This window comes from Dipodomys spectabilis, unplaced genomic scaffold, assembly GCF_019054845.1.
Source record: "Dipodomys spectabilis isolate Male_0828 unplaced genomic scaffold, ASM1905484v1 ptg000697l, whole genome shotgun sequence".
NCBI classification, from domain to species: domain Eukaryota; kingdom Metazoa; phylum Chordata; class Mammalia; order Rodentia; family Heteromyidae; genus Dipodomys; species Dipodomys spectabilis.
In genome coordinates, this window is record NW_024871374.1 from 171,651 (window position 1) to 183,165 (window position 11,515).

An 11,515-nucleotide genomic window follows, 5' to 3' on the forward strand; every position below is an offset into this window, starting at 1 on the left:
TGAAATACATTACATCTGCATGTGAACATGGCATAACGAACCTCACTTAAAACCATTGAGCAATAGGGAGTTGGAGAGGTGAGGAAACACTAATAGATGGGATTCCTTTGTATAATATGCACATGTGTGAAATGCCACGGTGAAATCCCTTTGAACAATTAAAAGATAATTCTTAAAAAGTAATGACAGGAATGTAAAATAGGTCTTGCTCAAGGGTGGGTATTATAAAAGTAGAGTGGGTGAATGGAGAAAGTGAAAGATGAAGATGGTTGAAGAATTTCATCTACATGTATGAAAATGGACTAATGAAGCATGTTGAAATTGCTTTAAGGAGGGGAAGGGAGGAATAAGAAAAGATCAAAGGAAATGAGGTTGGTCAAGGTATGTCGAAAGCATATATGGAAACATCACAGTGACATTAACATATTACTAAAATTGGGGGAAATGAAAAAGAAATATAAGAGGAGAAGGACAAAATGGGGACCAGAAGGGGGAAGTGAAAATAATGATAATTGTGCCCTGGCAAGGCCCTTCTTCCTGTTTCCTTGTTACAGATGTCCCCCTTTTTTAATGTATTCTTACACAGTGGACAGAAAACAAGATGGTGGCACTAATTTCAGTCATGAGGACCCCGTTTCCTACTCCCATCACATCAGAAGCCACAGTTTCAATAAGTGAGTTAGAGGAAAAGGGCATATTCCCTAGAAAGCTAGAAATCCAGTGGCACTAGGGTCCACATCTTTGTTAGGTCTCCTGAACAGTAAGAGAGAAAGGGTCCTATAGAACTAGGTCAACAGATCCAAGATCTAAAGAACTTGACTTGCTTCTAGCACAGTCAAGATGGGGAACTTGATGCTAGCCATCCATATACTTCCCACAACAGCCTCATTCAAGCCCTGGCCATGCTATCCAACCACAGAGCTGTCTGATCAAAGCTGGGCACCCAAGAACCAAGAAGAGGAAGCCTTTGCCCTGAGGAAGCAATGGCCCTCAGACTCCAACCTCTTCCCATTCATTCACCCATCAGATCTCAACCATGACTGCTTTAAGTCACCTGAGCAGCATTAAATAAAATTAATGCAGGGCTCCACCCCAGATGAATTAAGTCAGAATGGCAGAGCCAGGAGAGACTGGTTTATTACATTATTTCCCCACCCAGGTAATATTCTTGGACAGACAAGGTCTGGAAACACTGAGCTGTTTCCTCTCTTCTCTAATCGCTACTATCAACTGCCCTTCCTCAGCATTTTTCTTAAGTTAACTGCTGTTTCAAATGGGTGTGGGAATGCATTCAAATATTTTAATTGACCTACTGATTCAGTCAAACAACCAATGAGTTTATTTTTTTTAATATCCAGGTGAGTAAGCTTTTTGTTTTGTAGTGTTGTGAGTAGGCCTTAAAAAAATCCCTGGATTATCATTGTGTGGATTTATCACTTTATAGAATGGGAACACCAACCCAAATAAACACTAAAACAACTATATAAACACTAAAAAGTGGGTCCTTGGCCTCACACCTGACCAGACTCATCTTCCCGCACAGATTTTGGTCACATGCAAAAGAAGACAGGAGAGCTATCCAGGCCTCAATCCCAGGAAGGGCTTATTATGATCAACCTCTACTCCCTCTTTAATAAAATACCCTTTTTTAATAGTAACAGTGAGCGAAGAATCCTACAGGAAAAAAAATTGACACAGTATGAATCATTAAAGGTAAAACTTGGTGCCTTTCAAATAAAAGCAATTCCAAATGCATCTGTCCAAATCCTTATTCATAGACTGTGCTTAACACAAGCTACTTAGCCTTAATACACATCAGACAAAGTACAGAAGGATTGGTAAGCCAAAGGGAGGTCTTGGAAAGGTTTGGAGGAGAAAGATTAATGGATCAACCCATCTAGAGTAGAAAAAAAAAGTTCTTGGGAAATAGAGCAGAAAATTATTTAGATGACCATGTACATTTAGAAATTGTTTGTAGGCATGAGCTTGGACACAATGGGGAAAACATTGGGAGCTGGAGCTCATCCACGTTATCTAGTGGCACCCTAGATTCACAGAAGCCTTGGAATCCTTCAAATCTCTAAGTATCACTCCTGAAAAAAAAATGTAGGTTACTGTAACTACCTCTCTACATTATCATGATCAAAGGAATGAGGCACAATAGGATAAGATCAAAGGAAATAACATGGAAGAAAGACCTTAAAAAATGACCTTTGCTATTAAACCAAAGGCCATGGTCTCAGTCCATGCAGTAAAACCTTTTTGCTGAGTATTTTGAACAATTGGGAGCTCCACAGCAAAGTGAAGGACACGGAGAACTTGGAGACGGTTCAGAAGAGAACCACTGAGATGATTAAAGAGATGGAAAATCAAAACCATGCTTAGAAAAGGTTAAAAGAACTGAGTTCATTCTGCTTGGAGAAGACAAGTCTACAGGCTAATTTAATAATTGTTTACAAGCACACGCAGCCTGGTGTCCAGCTGTTCTTTCCAGTGGACAAAGCAGAAGAAAAGATTGTAGATCTTTGCCACTAGCAGATCAGACATAAGATTTTCTAACCATTTTGTATGATTCTGAAGGTCTGTGATGTGCAAGGATTTCTATTTCTTCCATAACATAAAGTATGTGCATATGCATACACATATGTGCACATACACACTGATATTAGGACTTAAACTCAAGTCTCATGCTCTCCCTAGGCTTTTTCTTTCAAGGGTGGTGCTCTACCACTTGAGCCATACCTCTACTCTGGCCATTTACTGGTTAATTGGAGATAAAGAGTCTCTCAGAGAGTGACTGCTTAGGCAAGCTTTGAACCAGGATCCTCAGATCTTAGCCTCCTGAGTAGCTAGGATTACAGACGTAAGCAACCGATGCCCAGCTCTTACGCCATGAATTTTAACCCCACCTACAGGCAGAAGAGTCAATCCAACCAGATCAACAAAAAATTCTCAACAGGCTGGGTACCAATGGCTCAGGCCTATAATCTTAGCTACTCAGGAGGCTGAAATCTGAGGATCGCAGTTCAAAGCCAACCCAGGCAGCAAAGTCCATGAAACTCTTATCTCCAATAAACCATCAGAAAACCAGAAGGAGCATTGTGGCTCAAGTGGCAGAGCACTAGCCTTGAGCTGAAGAGCTGAGGGACAGCGCCCAGGCCCAGAGTTCAAGCCCCACAACCAACCAAAAATAAATAAATAAACTCAACAGGAATATTGTCCTCTACTAATGGTCTTTTGCACAATAATTCTCAGAACAAGCTTTTCTAAAAAAAAAAAAATTAAAAAGCTACCTTTAAGGCTTATAACAAGCAGTTTATGCTAAGAGTTTTATGGGCATGTTCAAGGTCACCCCACAAGAAATCAGAGGAACTAGAATTTTAACACAGGTCTAATCCACAGTTCAAGTCCCTACTCGTGCAAGCAAAAACCATTTGTGTGGGAAAAAAATTCCTTAGATACATTAGACAGAGCAAATGGGAGCAATCAAAGCAAAATGTAACATCACATAGTGATGGATCTTACCAGAAGCCAAGTTTGGTTACCAAATTTGGATATCTTTGATACTGTTGATGCAAACTAGACTGCCCCAGAATTTTACACTCACACACATCACACACAGACAGACACACCACTGATACAAAGGGCTGTTGTTTCAAAGTCTAGAATGAACCAGGCCTGAGAATGAGTCAGTACTAAGGTAAGAACCCAGGTACTCCTCCAATACTTAGAGGTGTCGCCCAGAGGAATAAGGAGGAGAAGTAAACTCATTGGAAGTGGAAGTTAGAAATCAGATCCAAAAGAAAGTCAAGCCCAAGGCCAGAAATGCATTACCCAGAACCAGCTGCAGGAAATGAGGTCAGAGGTCAGTGAGGAGAGTGGTGGTGGGTAAGTAGGAATACTGGAATTCAAAACACAGATCTCCACTAACCCTTTGACCATGACCAGGCTCACTCCTTTCAGGGCGCAAGGCATAGACACAGTTTCTCCTCTTAGAAACACTGGACTGGGCCCCACGGACATTCCTTTGTTCCTTTGTTCCTCTAATGGTCTAGAAAAAAGCTAGGACATGAGAGCTATGGCTGCAGTGTGGTCATCTCTATGATGCGCTATGATGACATAGAGAAATTCTCCAACACTCAGGACCGAGGCAGCTGAAGTGGAGGCCTCTAGAGTTTCGTAAGAAACAGGAAGGAAAATATTGTTAGAAGAGGAACAACAACATAGAGGTCAGTGAAGAGAGACAACCAAGGAGAACTCCAAGGAGAATTGGACAGGACCACTGCCGAGGACAGAGCATGAGATCGTCTGGCTGCAGGGCTGAAAATGGGAGGAAATTACAGGTGCTCTCCCCTCCCCCCGCAACATGAAATGGCAGACCAGGCTGGACAGTCATTCACTTGCCCACTTGCCTTTGTGGACAACTGCACTATTGGTGTGCAACCTAAAATGTCATTAGAAATCATAGTTTAGAGCCTGGTGTGGTGGTAGGTACTGTAATCCCAGCTATGGAGGAGGAAGGAGCAGGAGAATTGACATTTAAGGCATTCCAAGCAAAAAGGCTGGACCCTATCTGAAAATAACCTAAAGCAAAAAGGGGCTGCAAATGTAGGTCAAGTTCTAGAACACCTGCCTAGCAAGAGCAAGGCCTTGAGTTCAAACTCCAGGATCCTCTACCAAAGAAATGACGCTTTTACAATGTATTATATTATCATGTGTGCTCTATGATAGATAATATATAGACTATAGAGATTCCAAACATTTGATATTATTAGAAATGATATTATCCATAGGGTATATAATTCATTAGACTATAATTATCATTAAAAATACAGTACATGACAAGCTGGGCACCAGTGGCTTGTAATCCTTAGCTACTCAGGAGGCTGAGACCTGCAAGATCTTGTTAGAAACCAGCCTGGACCGAAAAGTCTGAAAGATTCCATCTCTAATTGACCAGCAAAAAGTCAGACTAGAATGAGTCATGGCTCAAGTGGTAGATCACCAGGCACAAGCAAGCAGGCTGAACAAAAGCACAAGGCCCTGGGTTTAAGTACTAGCACTGGTACAAAAAACAGAGAGAGAGAGAGAGAAATACAGTGCCCGAGTTCATGTTTTAAAACAGACAGAGCCGGGTACCAGTGGCTTACACCTGTAATCCTAGCTACTCAGGAGGCTGAGATCTGAGGATGATGGTTCAAAGCCAGCCCGGGCAGGAAAGTCCATGAGACTCTTATCTCCAATAAACCACCAGAAAACCAGAAGTGGCGTTGTGGCTCAAGTGGTAGAGTGCTAGCCTTGAGCTGAAGAGTTCAGGGACAGCGCCCAGGCCTAGAGTTCAAGCCCCACAACCAACAACAACAACAAAAGCCCCAGTGTGGGTGTAGTCAGCTGCGTGGTCTGCTCCTAAACCAGGCCCTGGCTCACCAAATAACTACAAAAAACACAAACAGGTCACACAGGGCTGCCATGAGGAGGAGCTGAGACCACATGTTTCATGTTCACCTTGTAGTCAAATTGTTTAAGCACCTAGCCCCTTGCCTGCTCCTGGACAGAAATTCTAGGCAAGATGAGAATCAGACCAGACCAGAAACACCACCCCAGTGAGGAAACTGCACAGAGTTCAAATTCCAGCACATAGCTAGAGTCTTCTCACCCTATTGGGGGAGCTCAGGTGTGTTGAGTTTGGAGCAAGTAAAGTTTTCTTCAGGACTCATGTATGATAAGGCTGATCTCCAAACCATGGATGTGAGGGAGGTGCTAGGCTCATGCCTATAATTTCTTCTACTCAGGAAGCAGTCTAGATCATGATTCTAGGTCAGGTCAGCCCAGGCAAAAGTTAGAAAGACCCTGTCTCAACAAATAAATTATATATTATCTTAGCTTGGAGAAGGCATAAATAAGGAGATCATGGTCCCAGACCAGTCTGGACCAAAATACAAGACCCTATAGCAAAAAATAAGCAAAAGGAGGGGCTGGGAAGGTGGCTCGGTGGTAGAGCGCTTGCCTTGCATGCTTGAGCCCTGGGTTCGATTCCTCAGCACCACATAAGCAGGAAAAAAAAAGCCGGAAGTGGCCTTGTGGCTCAAGTGGTAGAGTGCTAGCCTTGAGCTGAAGAGCTGAGGGACAGCGCCCAGGCCCAGAGTTCAGGCCCCACAACTGGACCAAAAAAGCAAAGGGAAAAAGTGGGGGAGGGGGCTGAGAATGTAGCTCAAGTAATAGAGCACCTACACAGCAAGCACAGGGCCCTAAGTTTAAACTTCAGTACTTTCTTAGTAAAGGAGAGGAGCCAAAATCAAATACAGTGAAAACAGGAGATAAACCATAGGTTGGGGGGGGGGGGGGGGGGGGGGAAGGACACAAAAGAAACAAGAAATCACATAGTATATTATAAACAACAACAACAACAAAGAAAAACGTCTTATGTCCATGTCTTAAAGTTCATTTCACTTAGCATCATCTTATATGGTCATATGCACGTAGCTATTGAGCTGTTCTGCTCATCTGCTAAGATTATCCTAGATGCATACTATTTATGACGAATAAGGAAAACCATAAGACCTATGTTTCTTTGGTCTGGCTTACTTCATTTAATATGATTTTTTTCCGAAGTTCTTCCATTTCCTTACAAATGAGGTCGTGTCATTCTTTCTGATGGAAGCACATAAATCCATTACATACATATATATGCATATATATATATATCACATTTTCTTGATCCATTCATCTACCCTGAGTATTGTATATGTTTATCTCAATTAGGGAAAGGAAGGGGAAAAACAAAATGGTGGGACAAAGGACAAAGGGGGAACCAATGTAACAGTGAGACTCACAAGACACTATGTTGGATGTGATCTGTACAACTTGGGGTGGAGGTGGGAGAAAAAAGAGGGAGGGGGTAACTAGTGCAACAAGAAATGAGTACTCACAAAAAAAAAAAAGGAATGTACTCACTACCTTACTTATGTAACTGCAACCCCTACGTATATCACATTGACAGTAAAATGTAAGTTTAAATTTAGAAAATATTAAATGTAAAAAAAAGGAGAGGAGCTAGCGAGTGGAAGAAAGGGAGAAAAGGGGAGATGAGAGAAAGAGGGAGAAGAGAGGAGAGAGGAAAACACTCTGCAGAAACTTGCTTTACCTTGGCAAAAATGGTATGGGAGAGAGCGAGGGAAGGGGTAACCTTGTCCAAAAGGAAATGTACTCATTACCTGACTTATGTAACTGTAATCCCTGCTGTATATCATCTTTATAAGAACAATAAAAAAATTAAAATTTTAAAAAAAGTGTGTAGCGAGACCGGTTATCAGCACTCACGGTTTAGGACCTAGCACCCTTATTTCCTAGTCATAAAAATAGCAGTTGTCTTAAGTTTAACGCACTTGCTCGACTATCGCTGTGTTGTGGATTCTTCTTTGTCCCCATGAGAGAGAAGCATCGAGCCCATCTCCCACTGGCTACTTGAGAGCCAGAAACAAGAGCCTAAGCAAAGCCCACTCCACCTCCACTGCGGCTCACCCACCTTAAGATTATCTGCTCTAAGTTTTCCCTTCTGGCCTAAACTTCTGGGCACTTCCCTCCTTCCTCTGAGAAATGCACATGGATTCGAGCAGATTTCACACAATCTGGTTAAGGAGTTCAAAGGTTGTCCTGGGCGATTGGATTTTTGTCTTCCAAAGGTACAGAAGTAAATCACTGCACGGCATTTATTCTTTCTCTCCCACCATGTGTGTCATTTCCACCCCATTGGAATTCTGCAGTTTCAGCACCGCAGATTCCATCTTTCCTTGGATTTCCTTCTCCCTGGTCCACTCCAACAGGCTTTCTCTGGCCCTCAGTTCATGCTCTAAATGCCTCCATTCAAAAAAAAAAAAAAAAAAAAGCAAACTCCAACATGTAAGATTTTGCAGACAGCCCAGACTCAAAAATGAACTTGCAGTGGTTAAATGACTAAGGGGGATGCTGGACCCTCCTGCCTGACTCTTACCTTCTTCCTCTTGCCCTCTCATGGTGTCCTCGCTGGCCAGAGTGGTCTCTATTTCTCAAGCACAGTCAGCAGCCTTCCTGCCTCAGGCCCTTCACACCTCTTTCCCCTTAAGGCTCTAATGCCCTGCCCTAAAATAAGGATTCCCTGAGCTCCTTCTGGACTACTGGTGTCTGACTGTGTGACAGTGAGATTTTCCTTCACCCTGTGGATTAAACACAGAGTCTTCCCCCCTGGCCCCAGTCATTCATTCTCCGCCTTGGCCTGTATCCAATCCTTCCCCTGCTTTGTTTTTCTCTCTGGCATTTACAAACACATGAAGTGTGCACATTTGCCTTATTCGCTCATTGTCCAGCTCCTTCCCTTTGAACTTGGGAGTCTAGTGGAAGAACCAGTTGCCCCTGCTCTGACAAGGCCGCTGGTCCTGTGCCTGTCCTGCTGATAAGCCTGCACAATGCACCCAGGCAGTTCCCCATTGCAGACTCTCTGGTGGAGGCTTGGAGCCATCCATGGAGAAGCCACAGCTGCACCTGCCAGGATCTGCCTGGAAATACTCACACCACAGATTTCATGCCAGCCACCCTAATCCCAAAGCAAGGAAACATGGGAGCAAGAGTGGAACATAGACTCTCCTTGTGAAGACCTTAAACAACTAAGTCATTAGAAAGCAGAGCCCCAGCTGGCCTGTTCTTCACGCCTCCTCCTAAGCCACGTAACCCCACAACAGGTTTCTGATAGAATGCCAGCATCCCCAGGTGAAATGATAAATGAAACTTTAAATTGGCAGATGGAGAGCCTGAGAAGTCAGACTCAAACTTGTGAGTAGGGCCAGGTCAGGGGGCTGAATCCCTCCTGAACCCCAGGGAGAAGGGAAGTGCAGAGGAATGCAGCTTGCCCTCACATCCTGAGCCCGGGGACAGCACTGTCCCTCAGAGCCTATAGGTTTATATTTCATGAAGAGTAGGTTGAATGAGATGCTGGTACTGTCACCTAGATCAAGCTTCCACTTCGAGAACTCTCTGAATGTCTCACTTCCTTCCGTCTCCATTCTCCAACGCTGACAGGGTCTCTTTTAATGGAATAAGAAATTAAAATTATGCAAGGTCATCAACACAGTCAAGAAGCTTAGGGGCTTGGAGTGTAGCTCAGGGACACAGCATGTGTTGAGCATGTGCAAGGCACAATGCCTAAAGAGAAAAGGGGAGGGGAGGAGAGAAAGAAGAGGAGGAGGTAAAAAACAAGCCAGGTGCCCGTGGCTCAGGCCAATAATCCTAACTACTCAGGAGGCTGAGATCTGAGGATCACAGTTCAAAGCCAGCCCAGGCAGAAAAGTCTGTAAGACTCTACTCAGAAAAATCCAGAAGTGGCTCAACTGTTAGAGCTCTAGCTTTGAGCACAAAGAGTCTCTGGGACAGCACACAGGCCCCGAGTTCAAGCCCCCCTACGACTGGCCAAAAAAAAAAAAAAAGTAAAGAACAAAAACATTAGCTAAGCAAACCCTGAAAAACAAATCACTCAGATGTAAAATCTGTACCCGAAATGATGATGTGACATGATTGTAAAGGAGGGGATGTATAGGAGAGCAATGGTGAGTGTGAGAGGGGAAGAAAAGAGATGGTGGGGTGGGGTGGTGAATATTCAAGAAGTACAAAATAGCATAATGAAAGCCTCCAAAAATAAACATTAAAAAGGCGCTAGAATGAGGGAGTCGTGCGGTTGAGAAAGATTGATATAAATGATGTGATTTTTTATCAATGTAAATTAATTATACGCATGTTGTAAATATCACCATAAGACACTTTTGTTCAATCAATCTATGCCAATAAAAAAAATTGTTTGTGTGAGGGAGTTCCTGGAACTTGAACTCAGAGCCTGGCCACTGAGGTTTTTTTGTTGTGTTTTGTTTTGTTTTGTTTTGCTTAAGGTTAGTGCTCTACCACTTGAACCACGGCTCCACTTCCAGTTTTTTGGTGTTTAATTGCAGATAAGAGTCTCATGGACTTTTCTGCCTGGGCTGGCTTCAAACCATGATCCTCAGATCTCAGCCTCCTGCATAGCTAGAGTTACAGGCACCAGAGCTTGACTAAAACTTTTCTTTTAATTCAGCTGAAAACTTGATGCTAACTTTTCAAATGGGTGCTCAGACAATTGACCCTATTAAGCATGCTAACTTACCTAAAAAAATTTTATAATTAACTTTCATAAATAACTTGCATATTTAATATTACTTATAAAGTTTCTAAAATATGCTGGGAAGGGAGGTGAAGGGTAAACAAAGGAGGAGGCTGCAATGCTTGGTAAGAAATGTATGCATTATCCTGCCCATGTAATTGTAACCCCTCTGTACAGTATGTTCTCAAATAAAATAAAATAAAATTTAAAAAAAAAAAGTTTCTAAAATACAACTTGAAAACACACAGCATGCTTGTTTAATTTCAGTACAATAGATTCAAGACCAAGAATACATGTTACATGCATCAAGGATAGATTACAAATTATCATAGTCATCATTATCATCATACTTTCCAGGACTTTTGACAACTAATTGGTTGTGTTTTGTGACATCATTTTAGTGGTAATATGAGTATTTTTGGAACCAATTAATGATGTATTGATCCAAACATTCTGAACTGCTGATATTGCAGGAAATGATGGTTTACAACAAGGGAACAAGAAGCAAGCATCTGTACTGTCAACCCTTGCCCTGGGAGGGACATTGGAGTTCCCACTTTCATTGAGGTAGACATTGTCTGAGGGATTGCTGTGCCCAGTAAGGGAGGGCTTGGTCTGCTACTGACTGAGCCAACGCTTAACTGTAGAATGATTGTTCTTCCTACAAAAGTAGTAGATGTCTTTTTCTGGTAAAGACTTAAGCCTACAGTTTGAAGCTAGCAGGTAATATCTATCAGGTGGCATTCTAGGATCTGAATATGGTTTGATCAATAATGGCAAAGGGGATTGATCTCTTTGCAATGTCCAACAGGAAATCTCTTGGGAGAGGAAAAAGTAAAGAATTGGTCAACCCAACACTGGATGGCCAATTGTACATCATCTGCATCAACAGTGGTTTTCCTAACGTGGCTTGAATAAATCTTAGCACCATCTAGAATTGGGGTCACATAATGAAAAGCAAACTCCAACATCTGGTTTATAACTCTTGGCTCATATTCTGTAATCCTATATCCTTCAGGATTTGTGCCTTCGTCTGTGCATCTTCCAGCATGTTTTTGGGAGAAGCCATCTTGCCACACTCCATGATATCTGCTGGTCAGACTTTTTGAGCTAACTCACCCACACTAATATACTTCAGTCTTGCTCTTGAGGCAAGTTCTTTGTCTAGTGTGTTTCTTCTGGTGTACTGGTGAACAGGATGTTCAGGCGCTGCTCACTAAAAGTATTTAAATGGAACTGAAATGCACCGTGTTATAGGCTTGGGTTTGTTTCATAATTCTCTCCCCAAATCTCTTTCTCCCACAGGAGAAATAAACACCTACAGTGATATATTGAAGTTGCTGGCTTCAATGCTCT

At 42.6% G+C, this 11,515-nt stretch overlaps 1 pseudogene; it reads right to left on the minus strand.

Annotated features, from left to right (window-relative positions):
* Positions 1 to 10,378: 10,378 nt before the first annotated feature.
* Positions 10,379 to 11,243, minus strand: LOC122101853 (annotated as a pseudogene).
* Between the last annotated feature and the right edge of the window lie 272 nt (positions 11,244 to 11,515).